The sequence below is a fragment of the Engystomops pustulosus genome, chromosome 4 (assembly GCF_040894005.1).
Source record: "Engystomops pustulosus chromosome 4, aEngPut4.maternal, whole genome shotgun sequence".
Lineage (NCBI taxonomy): Eukaryota > Metazoa > Chordata > Amphibia > Anura > Leptodactylidae > Engystomops > Engystomops pustulosus.
In genome coordinates, this window is record NC_092414.1 from 52,090,208 (window position 1) to 52,116,967 (window position 26,760).

The following is a 26,760-nucleotide window of genomic DNA, read 5'->3' on the forward strand; positions in this document are numbered from 1 at the left end:
GGGAACATGTCAGTTGTTCTCTGACACTAATTATGACATCCTTACCTTTTAGAGCAGTTCGCAAGAATTCCATCCCATGAATTTTGTTGATCCATTAACATTTTAAAATCACATTTTTATTATGCAAATGAGCATCTGTAGTGAAGTGAGGTAGTTGAGCCCTCATGTACACTTCCCTCAGCCCCAGAGTCGATGGCAGCACTGGGCATACCTAGGCAAGTGCCAAGGCCCAGGGCTGCTGTGGGGACCCACAAAAGACTGTACATGAGGTAACCATGGGGATGAGGGGGGCTGTATATAATAAATCCATAGAGTGTGAGGGGAATAAAATAAATGGGAGACTGTTTTAGTTTCTGAGTTTTTAATGTCCCCACGTGAGTTCACTGCAAAGGGGCCCACTGAGGCTCTGTTCCCCCATGGCCTACTGAAACCTGGAGCCAACCCTGCTCAGCCCACTCTGTTGGCAGCTGAATCTCTTCTCCTGTCACATGCTGCCGGAGGAGATTGGCCAGCATTAGGAACTACAGAGAGCTCTTAGGTCCCTTCCACACTTGATCAGGGTGCGATCAGGGTTTGGTCAGTGAAAAACTGACATTTTGCATCAGAGTTCAATCAGTATTCAGTCAGAGTTTGTTCAGTGTCTGAGTTTTTCACGTGCATTTACAATGCAATTTCAATGTGTCTTTCATGCGCAGATAATGGGGCACATTTACTAAGGGTCCGCAGCCGCGAATCCGTCGGGTTTTTCCCGAATATTTCCTCTTTGCGCTGTATTTCATGGAATTGTGGCGCACGCGATCGATTTTTGCCGCAATCGCGCCGACTTTCGCCCGACAGAAATTGGGGGGCGTGGCCACCGGACAACCCGAAGGATTCGGAAAAACCGCAGAATTTAAAAAGCCATTTGTGTCGCAAGATCAAGCACTCACATACACCAGAAAAAAGCAGGCGAACTCCGGCGGACCTCGGCGCAGCAGCGACACCTGGTGAATATCGGCGCACGGACCTTAGTGAATCCCGGCAGAACCCGAATCAGCGTCAGAGTACCCGCCGCTGGATCGCGACTGGACCGGGTAAGTAAATGTGCCCCAATGTGCGTGAAAAGGACTCAGGACTGAGCTCTATCTTTTCTATGGCAATTGATGCGTGAAAAACGCATTACACTTGCATATGTCTCAGAGTGCAATGCGTTTTTGATGTGTCTCCATAGACTTGTATGGTGCGTTTTTCACGTTTTTGTCAAAGCGCTATACGCGTGAAACAGGCTGTTACCTTGTGGACCCCGACGTCCTCAGATGTCTGATGTTTTAAGGCTTGGATAAAGGAATTGTGGATTGAGAAAAGTGAGTGCCGTTCTGTTCTTGGACTTTCCACGACTGGCTTCTATTCTATTGGGAACAGAGCACCACAATAGATCCCATTACACCAGCGATTGGAGAAGGTACCGTTCCGTGCTATTGGGGAATGTTCACACTGTGTCCACAGTATGGAGAGACTTGGGTAGTGCCTGTTCTTCTCCATTTTTCTCCATTTTTCTGGTGGTGCTAGCAGCGTTCTCCGACTTCTGGCGCGTATCTGCGCAAACTCCACCTCTCGTCCGCTACCAGTGGTGTCTGGTAAGCACTCTGGGCAGCGGCTGCTAAGAGCTCGCACCGTTTAGGGGTTGTGTTCTGGATTGCTGGGAGTTGTGGTTCCTCTGCATGGTGTCTGTTATTTTGCTCGGTTATTCTGCACCATGAGGGGTTAATTCCCAGAAGTTGTCCAGCTCCTATCAGGTTCTGGAGGTGGGGTTCTGGCTGTATAAACTGCAGCTTCACTAGTCACCTGTGCCGTGTTTGAATTCCCTTTCATCGCTTGCTCCTTGCTATTGGCTTGACTTGCTCTGTGTTCTGAATTGTAGGCTAGTTTTTTTGACCCCTTTTGCTTACTGATTTTGCTCTTGACATACCCTCACGTTGTGACTCCGGCTAGTTTACTACTCTTTTGTGTTTTATGTTTATCAGTCTGTTTGTGTCTTTCCCTTCCCGCACTTATCTAGTGTATTCTGAGTCTACAAGTAGTCACCCCATGGTTTAGCATGGGGGGGCTATAGGAAGGGACAGAGGTTGGGGCGAGCGCAAGGCACACTATCCCCTGTCTTCTGTGTTACCCAACTCTAACAGAAACAATGGCCGCACATAGGTCTGCATCCTGTATCCGACCTGCTACATTCTCTCCTCCCATGGAGCCTTTGTCAGCTGTGGTCGCTCAGGTCCAGACCTTAACTCATGCCTCCCATGTTGGAGAGGGAGGTGTGAATAATCAGCAGCTCAGAGCACCAAACAGGCTGATTTTTATAATTTTTCTTCAGGTGTAGATGTGTTTTACTTTTTTGAACTGGTAGATTTCCTTTAAAGTGTAATAGTGCCGCCTTCTAACAAGACCTAAGGTTATGGGTGGGATAGGGTTGCTAGACATTATGACTTACCATAGAGCAGCGATAGGAGCATGCATATTAGACTTGTTTTACCATAAAACAGATAAGCTCTGAGCCCAGGTGGAACTGAAACTGTCATCCCACATGCCATGGGCTCTTTCTCGCTTCCTCAGTCCATCACACTCCAATCCATCTCAATCTCTCCTACGTAAAAAGGGATTCTGAAGACATGGAGGAAGTTTTAGTTGCAATTGTTCTCTGTCCCAGGTCCCATGATCCTTCCTGGGTTCGGGTGGTGGCCCCCTTCCTACAGTCAGAGACATGGTGAATGAAAAGTGGCATGTGCTCTTTGGTGGATATAGGTAGGGGAGAAACACCAGGCTCCTGGCTTAAATATTTCCAGCTGCAACATTTTATTTCTCCGCTATCACCCATATCACTTACTCACATCACCACTTTTAAGGAATTTCGTCTGACCAAAGAATCACAGAGATACCAAATTTCTGTAGCTTTAATAATGTTTTCATACATTTACAAAAATAAAAAACCTCCTTTACAACTTTTTATTTTGCCCTCTTCTGGCGCTAATAACGTATTCATACTTCGGTGTACGGAACTGTGGGTGGTGTAATTTTTTTGTGACATTTTGATATATGAATATTTTATATTTTTATAAATGGTAAAAGGGCCATTTTCGAATTTTGGCGCTAGTTTCCGTTACAGGGTTAAATGCAGTGATAAAACATTATTATATTTTAGATTGGCAATACTGAATGTGTTTATGATTTTTACTGTTTATTTATATTTATATCAGTTCTAGGGAAAGGGGGGTGATCCAAATTTTTAGGTTTATTTATTATAATTTTACCCCCTAAGGTACTTTAACCCTAGGTTGCCTGATCGATCCTATCATATACTGCAATGCTACAGTATATGGGTATATGCAAATCACATATTGTAATGAAAATATTAAATAGAGACAGCCTCGTATCTTTGTAAGAGGAAAGAAAACAAAAACGACAACGGAAGAGGACGGCGCCTCGCGTAATAACGTAAGGATAGGTCAGTATCGATGACCACTTGTTAGTAAGCGGTATATAAATGAATCCAATCGGGGGTAAGGAAGGTCCTTAGTTGTAAACCGAGGTTACTGCAGCAACTCCTACTCTCTTCCCAAGAACCGGTAACCCAAAGGCACCGTAACGTAAATAATACAGGAGTGCACAAAAAGAAGGGAGAGCCAAACGGGTGCGCTTGTAACCGGAAACAAAATTAAATCTCCAAACGTGATGGAATTCACACTATTTATTGATAAAACATAAAAGTCCAGTGGTTACGTGTTTCGGGGAGACCCCTTCGTCAGACCAATAGTGTGGACGCTGAGTTCCTGATGGGGGAGGTAAGCGTGAGATCTTCGTAAGATCTGAGGCTGTCATGGCGACCGATCGTGGCCCCCTGATCACGTCACGGAGAGCGACGATCTTTGGCCCATGCGCCACAATGACCATTTTTTTAGCCGCCAGAAGCTTGGCCGGCAGCGGTTGGAAGGTTAACACCTTTTAGCACCAATCGCAGTTTTACCGATAAGCCTTTGCTGCAATATACAACAAAGACTTACCGGCTATGGAGAGGGCTCAGCCATTGAGCCCTCTCCATGCACCCGCACCAACGTTTTCAATAAATTTTATTCTTTGGCCTCCAGGGCCTTTCTATTATACTAGAAAGCAATACCTCTCTCTGGTGCACTGGCCAGCAGGACACCACTCCTCACTGCCAGTCTCTGCTAGTCAGAGGCTCAACAATTACATAGCGTTGACAAACAGCCTGGAATGGGCTCTCTATATGGTGTCATCGCTGAGCCTCTGTGGAGACAGGCGGTGTCACTTTGGACAGGAGTGATGGAGAGGGGCAATATTACATTATTAATTCAGCCAATCCTACCTCCCTGAAAACATAGTATTCACAGTAATGAACCTGGATAACCCATTTTAAATAAACTGTATTTATGAATATATTTATACACACATGACACCGAAAGTAGATACATGTTACATGCAAACAAAAATCACTTTGACATATAAACACATTTCATATACACGACACACACATTACACATACAAATATAAGCACATTTTCTACATTACATACATTATATAAACATGTGGACAAATATACACTATTTCACAACTTTACACATATACTGGAGCACATTTACTAAGGGCGTTGCGCCAGTTTTCTGTCGGACTTTGCACATTCTTTTTAGTGAAAACTCCTTGCACAGGTAACTGTGCCACATTTGAAGCTCATGCAATCATTTTGTGGCGCAGCTGCAATAGGAATCCTGCGACACAAATTAGGTGACATTCCAATGCTCAGTCGGAACGTGCGTTAGATTTATCAAGTCTGACAGAAGTGTGTTGCACGCCCCATGTTAAAGGTGCACCAAAAAAAAAGTGGTGCACTCTGTCGGGGCAGTGCAGGGAGCTCCAGATTCATGAAGTATGTGCACCAGAAATCCTGAATCTGGCACTCCCTGCACTATACACAGGCTAACTGCATTTAGTGCACTTTGCACTTTTGTTAGTAAATGTGCTCCACTAACTTACTTTAGTAAGACATGAAAAGTGAAATGTCCAGATTAAGGTGGCTTTAAGGTAAAGAAGACCCCAGAACACTGCTCTGACGCCTCTAATGCTGTGCACTGCTGCCTGAGGTGATTGTCTCAACTAGCCTAATGCTATCAGAGCTCAGCTTTCATTTTCCCACAACAGCGTGCGACACTGAACATCTGATCATGGCAGACAAGTTATCATTTTTTATAGTAAGGGGTATTGACATACTATATAATATAATTTACCATTTTCAGTTTTCTCCTGAATACGTTTGAAAAGTTCTGTAATGTACTTTCAAATATTGTTTAATCTTAATTCCTGATAAACTTTTTCTCAAGTAAAATTAGGCAAAGATAGTTATATTTATTGGCTATATACCTGATCCACTTTCCTATTTTAGATTAATTTGGCTCGTCAATATATAAATTACTACTTCTGGAAGCTGAGACTTATCAGACTGAGCTTAAATACTGCGACCGCCAAGACAACTAAATTTAACTTGCCAAGCTTGTACCATTTCTGAGTTATCATCTGCTCCTTTGTTGCAATGTCACAGAAATAGAAGACATCTTGATGAGAATGTGGCTTGCTCTATAGAAGCTGAATGGCATTAAATAAGGAAAAGCACAAGTTTCAGCAAGTTTGATTTCAGCTCCAATCAAGTCCTGCATGCGTTAATTTGGACAAAGCGGGCAATCTGCCCTCTATTGATTCCTGCATCAAACCGTTGTTAGTCACATCGATAGTCTTTGCAAGTGTCTACAGACCTTAAGTAACTTTAAGTAACACAAAAAGAGAAAAATGTGAGTACTGCAGAAATTTTAGTGAAGAAAGTTTAGGGTATTTGTAATTGCCAGAATTTGTGGATTTTAAAGAAAAGTTTATTACAATCCAGTCAATGCAGTGCAGTCATCTAATATAGTGACTACCATATTGAGTGTTAAGTTGCTATTTATACAATAGTATCATTATAGGACAAGTTGCAAATGCTGCCCATTTTTGTGGGGATCATTTTAATTTTCAGCTTCCCTGTTACATGGAAGATGTGCATTATGCCTGTATGGTGCCATTACTGTGTGCTTACCCCTCCTCTCTCCATGGCAATGCCATAAACACAGGAAAGGATCTTTTTACCGGGAATATATAGTCACCTGGGAATGACCAGCGCCAATCGGGAGGACGCTAGCCCTTTAAGTCCTGAAGAGCCAGCGCGCGCGCCCTAGCGGCGGGGTAGCAGGCGCATGGAAGGGTAAGTCCGGGCCAGGGGACACAGCGCCACACAATGAGGCACGGGTGTGCCCGCAATCCGCAAGACGGTTCGTGGGTGCATCTGTGACACCAGACAAATCTGATTGGCTATGAGGAGGTAAGTTCTAGATGGGAGCTTGGGAAGGCTGTGGATGCTGTATATCTGGAATTTTTCTAAGCATTTCATATGATCCCGAATAAAAGGTTGATACATAAAATGAGACTGCTGGCATACAAATTAGCTTAGTGACATAAAACAGAGGGCACATTCTCAGATTGAGTTGAAGCTACCAATGGAGTGACACAAGGATCAGTATTGGGCCCCCTTCTTATTAATATTCTTATTAATGACCTCATAAAGGGTTTACACAGAACAGTTTTAATATTCCCAATGATACTATTAATACTACTCTGTAATCAACTTATACAAATTGCAACATGAGGGATTTGTAGAAGCTGGAGAAATCGGCAGAGATATGGTTGATGAAGTTTAATGTAGATAAATGTAAGGTTATGCACTTGAAACAAAAAGTATAATTATGTTCTAAAAATTCAATCGCTTGGTAAAACTTCATCAGAAAAAGACTTGGGGGTACTGGTGGTTGGTAAACTTATTCTTAGTGACCAGAGCTAAGGAGTTGCTAATAAAGCAAATAAAAATTTGGGATGTATCACGAGTGGAATAGATTCTCACAATAAGGACATAGTTTTGCCCTTGTACAAATCACAGGTCTGACCACACTTGGAATATTATGTACAGTTTTGGGCACCAGTGATTAAAAAGGACATAGTCGAGCTGGAATCGGTGCAGAGGAGAGAAACCAAGATTATTAGGGGAATGGGGGGCTAGAATACACTGATAGAAAAGAGATTGATGAGGGAAGACCTCATTACAATGTATAAATATTTGAATGGACAATAAAGGGATCTCTTCAAAGATATTTTATACCTAAGCCTGTGACCAGGACAAGGGGGCATCCTCTACGCCTAGAGGAGGAGCAGTGAGACTATGGGAGGTGGTTGTTATGTCTCAAACTTTGGACATGTTCATGAGAGGCCTGGATCCTTTTCTTGAGAACAAAAATATCATGGGTTATGGGAAAAAAAAAACATTTGTTTAATCTTATAGAGCATGATGGACCTGCATCTTTTTCCAACCTTATCTACTATGATAAATATTAACTCTGTATATTAACTTTTATGTAAAAAAATATATACCAGCAGTAAATATATAGCATACATAAATATGTACCTTTACTTTATTGTAATGGGACATACACATGCACAGTAGATGTTACCTATGCTTTATCTTCATCCATTATCACATCACACATGGCCATATTTTATAGACTTAAGCATAAATAACAACTACATAAATACACACATTATACACATAACACCCATATATAGACAGACTTTGCATGACAAGTACAAACAACACATGCATCTGACATACAGATAATGTGTCTTCTTAGAGAGTACCCGCCCACACCCAGGGATTTTGCACTGAGCAGGCTAGGAAGTGATAGGAGCTAAAACAGCAATAACACTAAGTAACATTGTAAAGTAAAGGGTTAAAAATTATCTTTATTGTGTTAACATCACTAGGGGATTTCTATCATGAGAAAACCCCTTTGTTAATTATAATAATAAATAACAATAATTCCTTTATTTATAATAATAATAATTCCTTTATTTATATAGCACACACAGATTGCGCAGCGCTGCACAGAGCTCGCCAAATCGGTCCCTGCCCCCAATGGGACTCACAATCTAATCAACCTACCAGTATATTTTGGAGTGTGGGAGGAAACCGGAGGGTCCAGAGAGAACATACAAAATCTTTGCAGATGTTGACCCTGGAACTTAAACCCAGGTCCCCAGCGCTGCAAGGCTGAAATGCTAACCACTAACCATATAACTGCTGTCTTCCAGGAATAGAACTGCATTTGTGTATGGTTTCAGCCTTATGTCAGAGAACAGCTTTAGTGCAGGTTCACATTGGCGTTTGTGTTGTGTCCGTTTTGCTTCCATTTTGTCTCTGAACCTGTAAAAAAAGCTGACAGTTAGAAAACACAACACCTGGTTCCACAAATTCATCAGTAAAAAGACTGACCTGTTTACATTTACTAAGGGCCATGCGCCAGTTTTCTGTCGGACTTTGCATGTTGTTTCTAGTGCAAACTGCTTGCTCAGGTATTTAAGAAGTGTCCACATCACATATGTGTCACACACGATCCTTTTGTGGTGCAGCTGCGCTGGTGTTCATGCGACACAAATTTCTGCACTGAAGGGGCGTTCTGGTGCTCAGTTGGATCATGCGCCAGGTTAAACATGCAAAGTCCGACAGAAATGTGTTGCAATGTGTGCCAGAAATCCTGAATCTGGCGACCCCTGCACACTACAGGTAGTAAAATGTGCCCCATTGTTTTTTGTTTTTTATATGGACACAAAGACTTGTTTTCCACTGACAATGGATCAGTGAAAAAACACAGCCAACAAAGAAAAACCTAAAGAAAACAGTAAGGCACAGTAAGGCATCTGTGAAAATCCCTGAACCAGTGACGTGACAAACTAGGCCAGTGTAAAGAGGCCCCTATTGAAATAAATGAGTATGAGCTGTAGTAAAAAAAAAGCAGGAGCAGATCATAAGGGGGGAAAGCATATAATTGAGAGTTGCTAGTCCTATCCTTCTTTTCACTTCACATAAAAAACTGCATCTGAAAACCTGAACGTGTGGACACACCCTAAAGAAAGGAGGCAGACAACCAGCAGAGCCTTACTAGGGTGACTTTATATTTCTTAGTTTTATTGAGTAAATTGTAACTGGTCAAATTGAATATATGTGATGTCACATTATATCAGAGCTTTTGTATACTGTAACATTAAAAGAGACTAGAACGCTTTATTTATAGAGACAAAATTTATTGTTGAAATCTGGAGGTAATGATGATTGAACAATTTGGCTCATTACATTAGACTTAAATCCCAATTTTATGTGTAAAATGTACTCTGATAGAACTAATCCACCATCTGTCATCCCATAAGGCTAATGCTGATTGTCCTATATGCAGCTGCAAAATAAAGCAGCTGCAAAAAGTCACATTAAAACTTTAACTCCAGAAGACTCCACATGTCATAGACTATGTGACCTTGCTTGGATTCCTAAGGATAAATTAAGGTCTGATGATCCTTAACCCCTTGCACCCATGCCCTTTTCCCTTTTCCCAATGTATTTGTTTTTTGCTCCCTTTTTATCAGAAGCCACAACTTTTTTTTGTTTACAGAGATGTATGAGGGCTTGTTTTCTGTGTAATAAATTGTACATCCTGGAAAAGCTGGGAAAGAATTCCAAATGCGGTCAAACTATGTACTGTTTTTTTTTTTACGACTTTCATTGTGCAGTCTTAGTGAAACCTCAGCTATTTTCTTTGAGTCGTTATGATCACAAGGATATCAAATATGTGTAGGTTTTATTAGGTTTTATACAATGTATGAAATGTAATTCTTTAGCACTATATTTTATTTCACTTGGTAATTCTGATGCCAATAACTTTTTCGTACTTGTACGGTATATGGTCCTGTGTAATGTGTCATTTTCCTGAAGGATGAGCTGATGTAATTGTTGTGTCATCATGATCGGGACTGCATGACCTGTTGATGACTTTTTGTGTCTTTTTATGTGTTACATAATGATGAAAAAGTGGTTATTCAGACATTTGGGAGCAATTTTTCACCTGGCAATCTTTTTATTTTTTGATAGATTAGGGCTTTTGGGATCATTAAAATATCTAACATGTTTCTGATTTTATTTCTTTAGTTGTGAATTGAGGTTGATTTGAACTTTTATTTTTTTTAAATTGTTATATTTTTTAACAATGTCTTGAATTTTTTTAAAAATCTCTTGTAGGTCTGATCACTCCATATCTGGGATACCGGTCCTGCTAAGAAACAGTCTCACAGAAAGATCTGGCTGTCATGACAATGGATTGCTACCCCTCCAATGACCTCACAAGGGGTGATAATCTCAGCCAAAATGGTGGCATAGCTTTGTCAACAGCATACAAAAGATTGAAGATGCCTGTTGGCCCTCTATATCCTGTATATCCTTAATGACACCATGAAGTACTATTCTGTCATGTGTATTTAAGGCATGAAACATGATGTTCATATACTGAACAGACAAAATTACTTTATTGAAAGGGTTTCAGTGGCAAAGTCACACAAAAAGGCATTGGGTCTGTTAATCCTGCCCACCCATAAATTGCCAAATCCTAGCCACTCTCACAAATACTCAATTGCCATTAAATCTGATGACTAGGATGGGCATGACTAGGATGGTCAATTGCAACAGTGTGTCACTCCATGAAAAGCACAGGATTGTAGAGCTCACCATAGCCAGTACAGCTCAGGGGTTCGAGAAAGAAAGATGAGTAGCACTACCTAAGAGGATAATCCATTCCTTGATCACAGAGTGGTCTTTGGACTATGCCAATCTTCTTCTCGGGTAAAGGAACAATGATGAGGGGATTGCATGGTGGTGACGAGTATTAGCCACTGAGACACATGTTTTTTGTTCATGATACTATTGCCAATGAAAGAAAGATGGGCTGGTAGTCAAAGACAAGACAGGTTATGGGCTGCTCAAGACTTAATTTCCTTCTTGGAAAAGACAGAAGTGTATAATGAAGTTGCAACCACTATTTCGATTTTACACATTCATACGCTGTTCAATTCTTGTAACAAATCTGTAACACATAAACTTTATTAGGACATAATAAAATATACAACATTTAAGTCTTCAAAACATATCCATTTAAGTAAATGAAGTGGTCGAGTACTTGACAACAGAGCTGAAATCACTTTCAATATTGACAAGAAACATCTAAGTCCGTCAAAATGACTAAACAAAATAGTTGAAAACACCGCTCATAAATCAAGCTCAGCGTGCAAGCCACACTTACCACATCCACAAGCCGATAACCTCCTGGTAAGTGGCGAGAGCAGATGTGGCTACCAACCAATCATATTAATCAAACCAACTCCTGGTTAATCAAACCAACTCCCCTCAAGCAGTCTATAAAGAACCTTTATTAGTAAAGCCAGCAATTAGCAAAATCATCACCACCAATTTACCTTCTTAGGGGATAACTGTTGCCAAGTACCCCCCCCCCCCCCCCACCTTACAAAAAACATCCTAATATACAGACCCTTTACAATTGGGAGCTACTTTTCAGGTGGAAATCAAAAAATCATTTGGGACAAAGGCCTGGATAATGAGTACTGTGGGGAATCGCTCAGGCAGACACTAGGTAGTAGTGCAGGAAGCAGGGACACACACGGGTTTAAAGGGGTTTTCCCACAAATCAAGTTAGGTTCTATGCACAGGATAGGGCCTACTTGCCCTAAAAATTCAGGATAGGGCAGTTAGCAGGAACTTATTACAGCAGAACTTCTCTTTTGTAAGTTAGCTGAATACGTTAACATACCATACACCACATGGTAACCAGTGCTACATCTGTATGTAAGCCTTTAATAGAAAGTTATTGTTTAAAATAAAATAATATAAAGACATTTACTTCTTAATCCACTTTAGGTTGGGTTATTATTTATTTTCCTCATTTAAAATGTGTGTGTTTTTTGTCTTGTTTACATCTAGAAATGGTTTGTTCACACCCTAGAGAATAATGTAAAATCATATGCACAAATGAAAATATTACGTTTCGCCAATAAAGTAAAGAATGGAAAAAGTTGTGCTTATGTTTGCCTTGGGTTAGAGAGCATAATGTTACCATTCATTTATGAAATGATTCCACTTAGTTATGTACCCTTTCAGGTATATAATTAACTTGCATTATGGAACAGAAACAAAATTAATCATAACTGTGCACAAAGTTGAAATATAATTATTCATATACTGGAGGCAAAGTACAAACACTTCAGCTTTGTCTGCTGCTTCCATCTAGCTGCAGTACATACATACATTTATTATATAGAGCTCACAGGAATACATCACCAGCGTGGTAGGTGCTGGCAGAGAAATCTAGTATTATGTTTTATTTGTAATAACCAATTTAATGATTATGTTATTTTGTTGTAGACTTCTCAAATACTTCAACCTGCCATGCAAATTAACCCACCCAAAATAAACACTTATTAAAAACTGTGATTAAAAAGCATTGCCCTTGTTCCTAAATGGTTTCTTTTGATGGCTGCAATGTTAAAAAATCAGTTTGCAAAGTTATATGAAACTCCCCTGATGTGAGTCCAACAACACTAAGGTTGCATTCACACTGCCGCAAGGGGGGCGTATGTACGGCCGACGTATATACGGCCGATATACGCCCCCCATAGATGGCAATGGGGAGAGCTGCTGCAATGACTGACTCTGGGTCTTATAATCAGGGGAAGCATTATATTTCGAAGCTTGAAAAATATTGCACTAGGTCTTAGGCCCCTTCCACACTAGCGAGTGTGATGCGATGAACTCGCATCACACTCGCAACGCAAGCTGCCGGGAACGCACGGCCCGAACGCTGCACCGCGGGAGTGAACTGACATGCTGAGTTCACTCCCGCGGTGCAGCGTTCGGGCCGTGCGTTCCCGGCAGCTTGCGTTGCGAGTGTGATGCGAGTTCATCGCATCACACTCGCTAGTGTGGAAGGGGCCTTATTTTCAGGAGGTGTCTTATTTTCAGGGGAATGCCTACAGGTTTAACCATCACTAAACAATCCAATAGAGAGTGGGACAAAACTGTCTTAATTCTTTCCGATTTGCACATCCAATGATCCTAACTACTGTTAAATAGCCTTTGCTGACCAATATGTCATGATTCAAGTTTCTCAAGTCAATTTTATTGAACCTGCCAAGAACTTGCTTATTAATCACTAACAACAAGATTCCTAACACAGACCCGGCTTTAACGATCTGACTCACGAATTGTGATTCCTGCACCACAGGCTGCAAAAAATAACACAACAATCGACTACAGACGTTAAAAGATCTTAATGAGCGCAAAAAGTACAGCCTACTTTGAAATTTAGTCACCTGTTGATTAACGTGAAAGTGCCAGTCAAGTTTCTTGTCAACATAAACCCCTAAGTACTTATATTCTGAAACTTGCTCAACTACAAGCTCATCAATGCACACAGGAACACACATAGCACCTTTTTTACACCTAAAACTCTTTTTTTTTAAAAATCTGATCTTTTTTATTAAGGTTTTCATGAACAAACAAACAAAGCACACCCGAAACTCCCACCTCACCCCCCACCAGCCTTTACACACGGGTTACAGATGTTATACAATGTGAAATAACATATTCACCGCGAAGGCTTATCAGTAGAAAGGACCTCAATGAGATAATGGTACATGACAGATGACTCAACATTACAGTTATATATAGATTATACATTAAGCCCACTTCCCCCCAATCCAGTTCTGTCCCTCAATAAAGTACCAGACACTAGTCCAGGTTCATCAAGCTAAGGGGCCCATAGCTTTTCAAACTTAACTGATGTGTTACGCCGCGTGTAAACCGCTTTCTCATTTAACAGCATCCCTTCTGCTTTATTTAGGAATTCTTTCCTGGTAGGGGCTATCGGCTGTATCCACCTTGCTGCTATTGTTTTGCGTGCCATATAGAGGAGCCTATGAACCGCTAATTTCCCCGTCCCGTCTATCGGCATCTCATCCGTACACCCCAACATACAAACTAAAGCGTTACTGGGAAGTGGAACCTCATACACTCTATCAATAATGTCTAGAATGGTTGCCCAGAACCCTTGAATCCTCGGACATGTCCATATCATATGGAGCATATCCGCCGGTTCCTCTCTACACTTGGGGCATTGCGCTTCCTGGCGTGCCCCTATTTCACGTAGGAATTTGGGTGTCCTGTACACCCAATTCACAATATAAACTTGCGACAGCCGTGTTGCTTCCCCTAGGGAACATAGTGGAAGAGCCTCAAGAACTGATTGCCATTGCTCATCAGAAATATCTCCTATATCTGTGGTCCATCTATTGAGAACCCGAAGCGGAAAACCAAAGAGAAATTTACACAGCAGTAGTTGGTACAATAGTGAAATGAGCCCAGTCGCGTGATCATTTTTAGCTATGTTCAGTAATAGTGCATCCCTTTGAGGTGTCATAACAACAGATTGGGACTGCTTTTCAAAAGCATGTTTTAGCTGTAAATATCTAAAGAAGTCTCTATTCCCCACCGGGATGTCCTCTTGAATTTGTTGAAAGGACTTTATGGTGGCTTCAGATATCAGTTGAGTCACTTGTACCATACCTACTCTTTCCCAAAAGACTGGCCCCTCTAAGTTTTGGAATTCCTTTAGAAAGGGGTTGTGCCACAGGGGTGAATATTCAGTGAGTCCTTGAACTCCCCTCAATTGTTTCACCTTTCCGCAGACATTATGTATCATGGAGAGTGTAGGAATAAGGTTTTGTCCTCTCTTAAATTTACCACTCTCCAGTACCATTAGCAGGTTCCCAGCACTTAAATGGTGTCCTATCATACCAGCCGCAGTAGACCATGCCCCGTCTTCGCGCCATCCTTGGAGGTGTTGTCCCTGAGCCGCTAAATAGTACAACCAGGGGTTTGGGAGTGCCAACCCCCCATCTGTTTTGGGCCTCTGCAGAGTCTCCAGTCTAATCATTGGTTGTCCCCTTCCCCAAATCAAATCTCTAAACAGGACGTTGATCCTATGGAGTCTGGCAAGCGGAAGCCAAACCAGGGAGTTGTGGAGTATATATAACAGTTGTGGCATTGCTACCATTTTCATTAGGTTTGTATGGCCCATTGCTGTTATAGGAAGTTTACACCAAGCTACAATTTTAGATTTAAATTTTTGGACCAGGGGAGAAAGATTTATTCCAGACCTGAGAATAGGCAGGGAGGTGGGGTAGGCATACTCCTCTCTCCACAATGCACTTTCCAGGTCATGCCTTCTGTACCCTCTCTTACTTTCCCATCTTTTGAGGTCCACACCCTCAGACTTTTCCGCCCATTCTCTCTTCGTGTGGCTGTAGTATACCGTCCTCCTGGCTCACCCTATCAGTTTCTTGACCACTTTGCCTCTTGGCTCTCTCACTTTTTATCCTGTGACATTCCAACCATCATCATGGGAGACTTCAACATCCCTGTTAACACTCCCATTTCCCCTCCTGCCTCTCAGCTCTTAGCACTAACTACTTCTCTAGGTCTTTCACAACTCTGCGATTCCCCCACTCATAGTGAGGGAAACATCCTCGATTTGGTCTTCTCTCGACCATCTTCAATATCTGATTTTACCAATTCCTCCTTTCCACTTTCAGACCATAATCTCCTTTCTTTTACTCTCAATAATCCTTCTCATTCTCAGAATCCTTCCACCCATCACTCATACCGGAACCCACGTGCAATAGATACTCATAAACTCACAGAAAACTTACAGTCTGCACTGTCCCCCATCTCCTCTTTCACCTGTCCAAACCTGGCTACTAACCACTATAATCACACTGTCAGAAGCGCCCTAGATGAGATGGCACCACTCACTATCCGAAATTTTCAACACACACGCAGGCAACCTTGGCACACTGAACAAACTCGTTTCCTTCGGCAGTGCTCCAGGATTGCTGAACGTCTGTGGAGAAAATCGCGCACATCTGCAGACTTTCTACACTTCAAATTTATGCTAAAAACTTATAACTCTGCCCTTCACCTTGCTAAACAGGTCTATTTTACTAATCTCATATCTTCTCTCTCTAACAACCCCAAAAGGCTCTTTGATACCCTTCACTCCTTACTAACACCAAAGGTGCAGCCACCTGTCACAGACCTTGGGGCTGAAGATCTGGCCGCCTATTTTAAGGATAAAATTGATTGTATCCGCCAGGAAATAATTGCTCAATCCACTCACCCCTCCAATCCCCTTCCCTCCGATACCTTATCTTGTTCACTCTCTTCCTTTGAGCCAGTCACAGAGGAAGAAGTGTCCCGGCTCCTTTCCTCTGCTCGCCCCACTACCTGCATCAGTGACCCCATCCCCTCACATCTGGTACAGTCTCTCTCCCCAGCAGTCACTTCTCACCTAACTAAAATTTTCAATCTCTCTCTCTCTTCTGGTGTCGTCCCCTCTTCTTTCAAGCATGCTATTGTCACCCCTTTACTAAAGAAACCTTCACTGGACCCATCCAATGCTACTAACTACCGACCAGTTTCTAACCTCCCTTTCATCTCCAAACTCCTGGAACGCCTGGTCTATTCTCGACTAACCCGCTATCTCTCAGCTAACTCCCTCCTTGACCCCCTACAATCTGGTTTCCGCTCTATGTATTCCACTGAAACTGCTCTTTCTAAAGTCTCCAATGATCTCCTCACTGCAAAATCCAAAGGTGACTATTCTCTCCTCATTCTCCTTGATCTATCGGCAGCGTTCGATACTGTGGACCACCAGCTCCTCCTTAGGATGCTTCACTCCATTGGCCTAAAGGACACTGCACTCTCTTGGTTTTCTTCCTATCTCTCTGACCGCACTTTCAGTGTCTCCTTTTCTGGATCTTTCTCTACTCATCTTCCTCTCAGTGTCGGGGTTCCTCAGGGATCAGTCCTAGGTCCTCTTCTCTTCTCTCTCTATACTGCCCCCATTGGACAAACCATCAGCAGATTTGGTTTCCAGTATCATCTTTATGCTGATGACACCCAGCTGTATACTTCTGCACGTAACATCAACCCTGCCTTAATCCAGAACACTAGTGACTGTCTCTCTCATGTCCTCTCTCTTCTTGAAACTTAATCTTTCTAAGACTGAACTTCTTGTCTTTCCACCATCTACTAACCTAACCACCCCTGATCTCTCCATCTCGGTCTGTGGGATCACTATAGCACCGAGGCAGCAGGCCCGCTGTCTTGGGGTTGTGCTGGACTCTGACCTCTCTTTTTCACCATATATTCAATCTATTGCTCGCTCTTGCCGGATGCATCTCAGAAACATCTCCAGAATCCGGCCGTTTCTGACATTTGAAACTTCTAAAATGCTAATTGTTGCACTTATTCACTCTCGACTAGACTACTGTAACTCCCTACTAATTGGTCTTCCACTCTCTAAACTCTCTCCTCTTCAATCTATTCTTAATGCAGCAGCCAGGCTCGTCTTTCAGGCCAAACGCTACACAGATGCCTCCAGTTTGTGCCAATCACTGCACTGGCTACCTGTCTCCTTCCGTATTCACTTTAAAATAATAACCCTCATCCACAAATCTCTGAATAATGCTGCACCTCTCTATCTCTCTTCTCTCATCTCAGTCTATCGCCCTTCCCGTGCTCTTCGATCTGCCAGTGACATTAGATTAATCTCTACCTTAATTCGAACCTCCCATGCACGTCTCCAGGACTTCTCCCGAGTTGCTCCAATTCTCTGGAATGCCCTTCCCCAGACTCTGAGACTAATACCCACCCTCCAAAGCTTCAAACGTGCTCTTAAAACCCATCTCTTTAGGCAAGCCTATCACACTCGCTAACTGCATGAAATGTCAACTCTCCCTTTACTAATCCATCCTATGTACTATCCTATCTGTTATCGGGCAAACAGCAGATATATACCAAGCCGCAGGCTTCTCTGCAGTCTTTTTCACCTAGGACCCTGTAAATAAGATGGCGGCTGATGGCTGGTTCAAGCAGCAACATCGTTGTTTAGTAAATTATTTATTAAATTATTTTATATTGTTCCCTTATAAAGAATGGCTGGACCATTATACAACCTCTTGTGTCACCCCCTCATCCTCATAGTCTGTAAGCTCTTGTGAGCAGGGCCCTCACTCCTATTGTTCTATATGACTGTTTGTTCTTTGTAATGTAATATAGTTGTATATGTCCCCTATGATTTGTAAAGCGCTACGTAATTTGATGGCGCTATATAAATAAAGATTATTATTATTATTATTATTATAGTTCCTCAAAGTCTCCAAACTTAGCTGTAACCTGTATGCCTAGGTACCGAAATTGATGAACCACCAGGATATCTGGAAGATCTGTCTCCAAGGCCCCCTCCAACGGATCCACAGGTAAGATAGCCGACTTATGCCAGTTTATGGTAAGCCCCGACAGACTCCCGAATCTCTCCAACAATTGCAGTGCTGCACGTAGAGATGGGCCTGTGTCTCCGAGAAACAACGAGGTGTCATCCACATATAGTGCAATTTTGCTGTGCAGTGCACAATATTTAAAACCTACCACATCAGGCGCGATGCGTATCGCCGCAGCCAAGGGTTCGACAGCTATTGCAAATAACAATGGCGACAGGGGGCATCCCTGCCTTGTCCCACGGTATAGCCTGAATGGTTTCGACAGTGCCCCATTTGCCCGCGCTCGGGCCAGTGGATTCGAATATAGTACCTTGACCCATGATATAAAACCATGGCCAAAACCCATACATTGTATTGTAAGCCATAAAACCTGCCATTCTATGCTGTTGAACGCCTTGGCTGCATCGAGCGACAATATAGCCCTATTTCCAGTATTGTCTGAGGGAATCTGGAGACTCAGAAAGAGCTGTCTGATATTGATGGAAGTGGACTTTTTGGACATAAAACGCGTCTGGTCCGAGTGTATGATGGGTGTTATGACCTTCACTAATCGGTTTGAGAGGGCCTTAGCGAGGATCTTCACGTCTCCAGAAAGAAGGGATATGGGTCTTTATCAATCTGGTGACGTGGGATCTTTGCCTTCCTTTGGGATTACCACTATGGTGGCCTCCCGCATCGAGGGGGGTAGTGTCCCCTTTTCTAAGGAGTCTGTGAATACCTGTAACGGTTCAGGAAGGAGTACCTCACCATACTTTTTATATATTTCTGCTGGCAATCCGTCTACCCCAGGAGCCTTGTCATTAGCCATTGACCCTACAGCCTCTTCTAATTCCTCTACCGTGAATGGGGCATCAAGTGCAATTCTGTCAGTCTCTGATAACCTTGGCAGGTCTAATTCAGATATAAACTCTAGTATCTCGTCATCCATGTGGGACTTGTATAGTGAGGAATAGAAGTCCTCCAAGACTTGCAGCATACCATCTGTATCTAGCCTCTGTTGCCCCCCATTATCTTTTAACATTGGGATATGTGAGGTCCCTTGCTGGGCTTTAGTAATTACTGACAACAGGTGTCCAACTTTTTCGCCCTCCTCACAATAGCGTCCTTTAGCGAATGCCCTCTTTCTATTCACCACCTCTAGCAGGTGAGAGTTCAATGTGTTTTGAGCTTTATGCATACGGTCCTGAGTCTGTGGAGTGGGATTATTAATAAACACCTCCTCCGCTTGCCTCATTTCCAAGTGTACTGCCTTATCCACTTCCCTGGACTTACTTTTAGTGGTGCATATAAGTTTATAGGCTTCTCCCCTTATACATCCCTTTGTCACCTCCCATATACTAGAGGGGCCTGCTGTGTCCCTATATTCTTCAATAAATCTCTTCACTGCTATTTCCACCCCTGTGGCCACTGCTGGTGTCGCTAGCCAAAAAGGATTAAGTTTCCATATTCTATTCTGAGCCCTTGGGTCCTCTTATATTATAAGTGGGACAACTAATGGAGAGTGGTCAGACAGGGATCTAGCAAGATATTCTATTTCTCCTACCCATGATAGGGTACCTGGGTTACCTAGGGCTAGGTCTATCCGGGACAATGAAGAGTAGGTGGAGGAGCAACAAGAATACACACGGTCCTCTGGGTGCTGCAGCCTCCATATATCAAACAGGCCCATTTCCGCCAGTAAGATTTCAAAAGGGGTGAGCTCTTGTTGTACAGGTGCATTATTCATTCTACATTTATCCCATTCTCCATGAGGAACGTTGTTATAATCTCCCACCATTAGAAAGGGTACTCCCGGATGTTTACCCATAATTTCCAATAAAAGCTTTAACACTTCGTTAGAATACGGAGGAGGGACATAAGCGGACATCAGGACCAAAACCTGCGCTTCAATTTTGCAGTGTCAAAACCCGCGCTCCAATTGTCTTGTCATAACACTCAAATGGTACATCTGTGTGAACTAGAATGCTGACCCCTCTAGCATATGCAGAAAAGACAGTATGGCATTCAAACCCCGTCCACCTTTTTTGCATCTGCGATAACCTATCGGGAGTCAAATGAGTCTCCTGCAGGCAATATATCGCCAGCCTACGTCTCAAGAGGTACTGGAATATTCCAAGCCTCTTGGTAGTATCAGCAAGGCCTCGAACATTCCAGCTAATTATTGGTATGCTGGAAGCCATATTTATCCGTAACCAGACAAGTTTTACCCTCATTGGTGTAAAGGACTGACGGTTCCAAACCCACAACTTCCCCCACCCCCCTCCCAACCCCCCAGTAAACCATGCACATCATAACTATATAGGCACTTCTCAGGGCGAAACTCCAAAGGAATACCCTGCGGGCATATGACATTAATATGCAGTAGTACAAATACCTCATAAGTGCTACAAACGGAGGTACCTGTCTTCCCTCCCTCGGTCGCCACCGCAGTTTGCGACCGGGAAAGGGAGAATAAGAGAAACGCCATAACTCACAACAGGTAAATAATTACCTGTGTCATTATAGACAGCTCCTCTCTCATGCCTCCCACCAGCGAGATAATAGTTGTATTACACTTGGCCATGGCCTTCAACACGTCTCCCAGCGTAGGTTCCCGGAGCAGGTTGAGGGGATCTTTTATTGGGCCTAGAGCTGCGCCTTTCCTCCATTTCGGGGTAGTTCGACATTTCTGCCTCGGACTGTATATTCATGGCCTCTTTGGATCTCGCGTCAGGAGACCAGCTTCTGCTCGAGTCTCTCCTACCCCCGCTTGTCTCCTTCCATGCAAACTGCTGCAGGCGCCCACCTATCTCTCTCTGCTTCCTCGTTGTTGGAGTGGAGGGGCCGTCGCCATCTTGGAAATCCAGCAGTCGGGCAGATTTGCTGCTATTTCGGCCCTTGGACGGCATCTGCACGGACAAAAGTGCTGCAGCGGTTTACCGGAGTAGTTCTGAGACGGTGTGGGGTGAGTCTCACACTTATTTACTGTTCAGCGGCAGGATAATGTCAGGATCTCAGACGGGAGCTCCGCTGCGCCTGTCTTATCGCGTGCTCCACTAGGCCACGCCCCCCTCCACCTAAAACTCTTTAGTTTTCACAATAGTAACCAGTAGGCCATTTTTCTTGCATGATTTGGCATAGCAGTTTTCTGTACTAGGATACATGGACTAGAAAACATTTCCTGCTGTCCTGCCCTATGTGAGCCGTATAGACACAAAATAGAAAAGGTGCTAGGATTGTCTCCTGTGGTACCCCAGTGCTATAATACAGTGTATCTGAGAGTCTACACCCTGGTTGAGCAATCAAATAGTCGTAATCCCAATTGACAGTGTGAAGAGGAACACCCGACACAGGATATTGGGTTGGATTGTGTTGAATGCACTAAACAGATCAAAAAAAGTGATGTGTACACAAGAATTTGGGTCTTCCAGTGATGTGTGTGTTTAATGTAAAAGATAAATTAACATATCTTCAACCCCAACACTTTCCCTGTAAGTGAACTGGAGAGGAGCCATTAATGACTAGACCTGCACCGAAAGATACTGTAACACTAAACGTTCAAATAGCTTCATAACCAGTTTTATGACCAGATTATTTTTTAATAAGTGGCTTCTCCATGCAGGGTCTACACTTATGCTGACATTGGATATAAATAGGTACTATTTTTAAGTGTCATGTCATGTTATGTTGCCCCCCATGTTGCTGCAGGTGGTGTCTGAGACGTAAGGCTCATGTTGCATCATAGCTGGTGCACCCCTGGACACACACAACACACAATATGAACGCAACTCGTGAAAGTAGTACAACAGATTTCTCATGGTAATCCTTTAAGAATAATGCAAGTTGAATAAAGACTGGTGGGAGGAAGATCTCAGCAGATTAGATTGTTTGACTCAATAACTCAGAAAAGATTTCCTACAAAATATATTGTCGACCTGACCATGATAGCAGACTTTCTCTTTGCACGGCTTCAGTCACATTGACATAGCTACCTGTGATATGATATAACCCTGGATCTCTGCGCTTTATTTTACTTCCAAACTATTTTTTCTAACTTGTAATAATAATGCAGCAGCAGTAACACTGCAGCAGAGAATAAGCCGGAATCCTAATACTGCTCTCAGGAAACATTGGAGGCTCTGCAGAGAAGATCATCCTCAACTCTTCTTTCTCCTGAGGAGAATTAAATTGTAAAGCTGTAGAAAACCATTGAAATAGCAGATAGTTTATTCTAATTACAGATCCTGTAAATGTTAACTGTTATTACTAGATGTATAAGGACAATAGATAAGTATAAGCTCATTTATTGATGGTCCCCACATGGCACAATGCCCCTTACATTCCAGTAGCCCCCTGTCCTCATCCTGTGACTTCCTGTCTTCCAGCCTCCTCCTGTGGCCCCTGTCCTCCAGCCTCCTCCTCCTGTCCCCCAGCCTGCTCCAGCATGTTCCTCATCCTGTCTCCCAGCCTCCTCCTCCTGTCCTCCATCCTCCTCATGTCCTCCAGCCTAGTCATGTCCTCTAGTCTCCTCCTCCTGTCCCCCAACCTCTTCCAATATCCTCCTGTCCTCCAGCTTCCTCTTCCACCAGCATCCTCCTGTCCTTCAGTCTCCTCCTCCTGTTCCCCAGCCTTCTCCTATCCTCCAGCCCCCCTGTCCTCTATCCTTCTCCTGTGCTCCAGCCTCCTCCAGTATCCTCCTGTCCACCAGCCTTCTCCTCCTCCTCCTGCATACTCCTCCTGTTCCCAGCCTCCTCCAGCATCCTCCTTCTGTCCCCCAGCCTCCTCCTGTTCTCCAGCCCCCCTGTCCTCTATTCTCCTCATTTGCCCCAGCCTCCTCCTCCTGTCCCTGTGCCTCCTCCTCTTGTCCTTCAGCCCCCCCTGTCCTATATCCTCCTCCTGGCCTCCAGCCTCCTCTTATTCTGCCTCCCTGCCCCCTGGAATTAAACCAAAAAAACCCTATTTCTTACCCTACCTTAGTGCAGTGACTTCTTCTCCCAGGCTCTAACTGGCTCATTGAGGGGGCCATCTGAGAGGCGGAGCTACCTCCTCACATGACTCGTGCAGACATCATATGAGGAGGGAGCAGAGACTGATCCCGCCTCTTCCTGGTTCCGATGCTTTGGCTGCTCTGCAGCTCTTATGTAGGGAGCAGAAGGAGGCAGGACAATGCAGGGAGACATTCTCCCAGCCACCCATGACAGTGGGACAGAGCCCAAAAACCTGGGACTGTCCCGCCAAATCCAGGACGGTTGAGAGGTATGAGTATGTGTAATGGAGGTATGAGTATGTGTAATGTGTAGAGTGCAGAGCAGTATGACATGCAGGTGCAAAGCAGTATGTGTAATGTGTACAGTGTAGAGCAGTATAACATGCAGGTGCAGAGCAGTATGTATAACGTGTACAGTGTAGAGGTTAGATCTGTATAACATGCAAGTGCAGAGCAATATGTATAACATGTAGAGTGTAGAAAAGTATAACATGCAGGTGTAGAGCAGTATGTATAACATGTGCAGTGCAGTATGTGTAATGTGTACAGTGCAGAGCAGAATAACATGCAAGTGCACTGCAGTATGTATAACATGTACAGTGAAGAGCAGGTACAGAGTAGTATGTATAATGTGTACCGTGCAGTATAACATACAGGTGCAGAGTATGGGCGGAGTTTATCGCATTCAGACAGGGTTTCACGCCAGTAACTTTTCGTCGTGCAGTAATGTCTTGCTGTGTAGCACAGTTTCTGTTCTTCCAGTGCAGGAGAAGCGCTCCCATAACACGGCACAGCAGAGTGGACACACTTCTTTGCTGGAGATAACACTGCAAGTGATGGAGCAGCGCTCAACAACACAAGGCAGCAGAATAACACTGTCTGACTTACAAAGTTCAATCACAGTCGGGGCCTTAACCAGATCAGCAGGGTTAGGAAACACAGTTCGATAAAGACAGTTCAATATGCCAGTCTTATAGATTTTTATCGGGGGCTCAAACCCCTAACATTGTAAAGGTGACTTTCAAATTATAGAGTCTTTGTATTCCAGCTTGGAATGGAGTAAACCAGGAAAGACACACTGTCCTTTCTGAAGATTAGCTCAAGACTGCTTTATTCTCTTTTGCACTGAAACTCTTATCTGGAAAGTCATAACACACTCTGAAAGGGGCGTGCAAATACAAAAGCGGGCAATACTACTGGGTGGTTTGACTCTGGAAAATCAACACTATTGGATGTAAGCACACAAAGGAATGTAGAACCATTGGCTGTCTTCACATAACAAAATGCCCAGATGTTCACCTGGATACCTTCCTCTAGGTGGTGCTAGCGAGTACTAAGTCTTTGTGTGCTGAGTGACAAACCCCACCCAAACTTTAGTTTTCACTACACAAAGTTACATGAAATGAATGCTGAGTCTTTAAAATGTCTGACAGTATGTAAGATGGCATTCAAGACCAGTGTGATATCTTTAACATTTCCCCCCTTTTGAGTCTTGCATGGCCTGTAACTTTGTCCAGGGTGACCTCCTCAAGCTCCAGGTACCCACAGGTAGGCTAAAGCCTTACCTGCTGGACTTGTTAACTCTTCACCAGATCCCCTGGAGGCCAGTCACTCGGGGGTTACAGGCCTGCATACTCAAATTACATAATTGTGTTTCCATAGTTTATGGGTTTATTAACAGGCTGGTTCTTCAACAAGACGGTATCCTCCACACCAGCACTTCTCCTGTTATGGTTCTTACCGCCTGGACGGCCATCTGGGACATGGTGGACTTGATGAGGGGGACCACACAACACGCAATAAGTGATGAGAGAAAAATCACAATCCCCAATATCACCCCCACTTAAAGGAAACCCTTCCAATCCCCCAACTACAAAGTGAAGGACAAAGTGTCCACCCCAGAGTTTCTCTCGAGTTCCCTGGACAGTCCTTCAATCTCTTCAAGTGCATGGGTAATGGATCCATAGGGGGCGATGTCATCCGGGATGTACATGCAACAAGCCGCTCCCACCATCTTACAGACCCCTCCCTTCTCAGCAAGGTTCATGTCCAAAGCCATGCGGTTCTGGAAAGCATCTCTGATATAATTAACAAATCTTTCACTCTAGCTTAACAGACGTGGCGCTGGTCAGCAGGGCATGGAAAGGACCGTCGAAGCAAGGCTCCAGGCTCTCTCTCTAGTCTCCAGGCTTCAGGTTATGCATCCTGAGGTCTCTGTCTGGATCTGAAAAAGGAAACAGAAACACTTTTGCGGACCTTTTTCAAGGCCTGGCTCAACTGTGTGGCATGTTCCACCTGGTTTCCTGCCATCAGCTATAGGGTCTATGGGAAGTAGAGGCCTAGTCTGGGTGCACAGCCAAAAAGTACTTCAAATGGGGACAATCCCATCTTTCTGTTAAGGGTGGTCCTAACTGAATGGTGGGCAGCAGGAAGGCACTTGCGCCATGGTTTCCCTGCTTCCATGGCCTCCTGGATTTCTAACTTAAGAGTACTGTTTAGTCTCTCAAACCCACCACTAACTTGGGAAGGGTAAGGGGTGTGCAGGGCCTGTTCTACACCCAGGAGGGACAAGGCTTCAGGTCTTTACCTGTCCAGTGAAGTGGTAGCTGGATAAAACTCCATCTGCAGTCTTTGGAAGGGATACAGTGGCTTGGGTGTCACCTTCTGTGGGGTCTTTACCACCTTACCCGGGCTGTGGCGGGCACAGACTATAAAGGCTTTCACTAGTCTAGTGACAGGGGTAGTAATGCCCGGGCAAACCATGCCCAGGCAAACCATAAACTGATGGTTTATGAGCACTAGCATGGCCATTTTGGATGTGTGTGTGTGTCTGTGGGCTATTTGACTTACTGTTGGGTGCAGGGCTCTGGGCAGGCACACCCTCTCTCCCAGCATCCAGGTCCCATCGGCATCTGGGCTCCAGCTTTCCTCCACACTTCCTTCACTTCTGATGACTCTCGGGCCACCAGGGACTGGAACACCTGTGGATCAAACTTTTAGCTCAGAACTCCCCGCTGAGACTTCAGGACAGTCTCTGGGCTCCATCTGTGCAGCTGCCTTCGCCATCCTGTCAGCCACATACTTGCCCTTGGCTTGTGGAGTTACCAAATTGTGTGTGCTTTTACTTTTACTATCCCCACCTCTTGTGGAAGTAAGAGACCATCCTGAGTCCCTGCTGAGGTGAGGAACTCTCTAGCCTTCCATATGGGTTCATAGTCGTGTTTAGACCCCAGAACTATACCTTGAGTATAGATGTTTGCCCTTTTACCTTCCACCAGCTGTAGCGCTTTCCTGAGTGCCGTCACTTCACCTCCTGCGCTGACCTGTGTGGAGGGAGTGGTTCTACTTGTACTACCTCATGTGCGCCACTGACCACTGTATATCCAGTGTAGAACCGTCTGTCTTCTCCTGCAGACATGGAGCCATCTATGAGAAAAAAACTC

General features: G+C 43.8%; 1 long non-coding RNA gene across 1 annotated transcript in view; it reads right to left on the bottom strand.

Moving 5' to 3' along the window:
* LOC140126439 (uncharacterized) overlaps window positions 1-26,760 on the bottom strand; it is a 126,588-nt gene that overhangs the window by 57,141 nt on the left and 42,687 nt on the right. Inside the window, exon 2 of the long non-coding RNA XR_011854828.1 lies at window positions 8,191-8,323. This is a non-coding gene — a long non-coding RNA (uncharacterized lncRNA). The remainder of the gene's footprint in view (window positions 1-8,190; window positions 8,324-26,760) is intronic.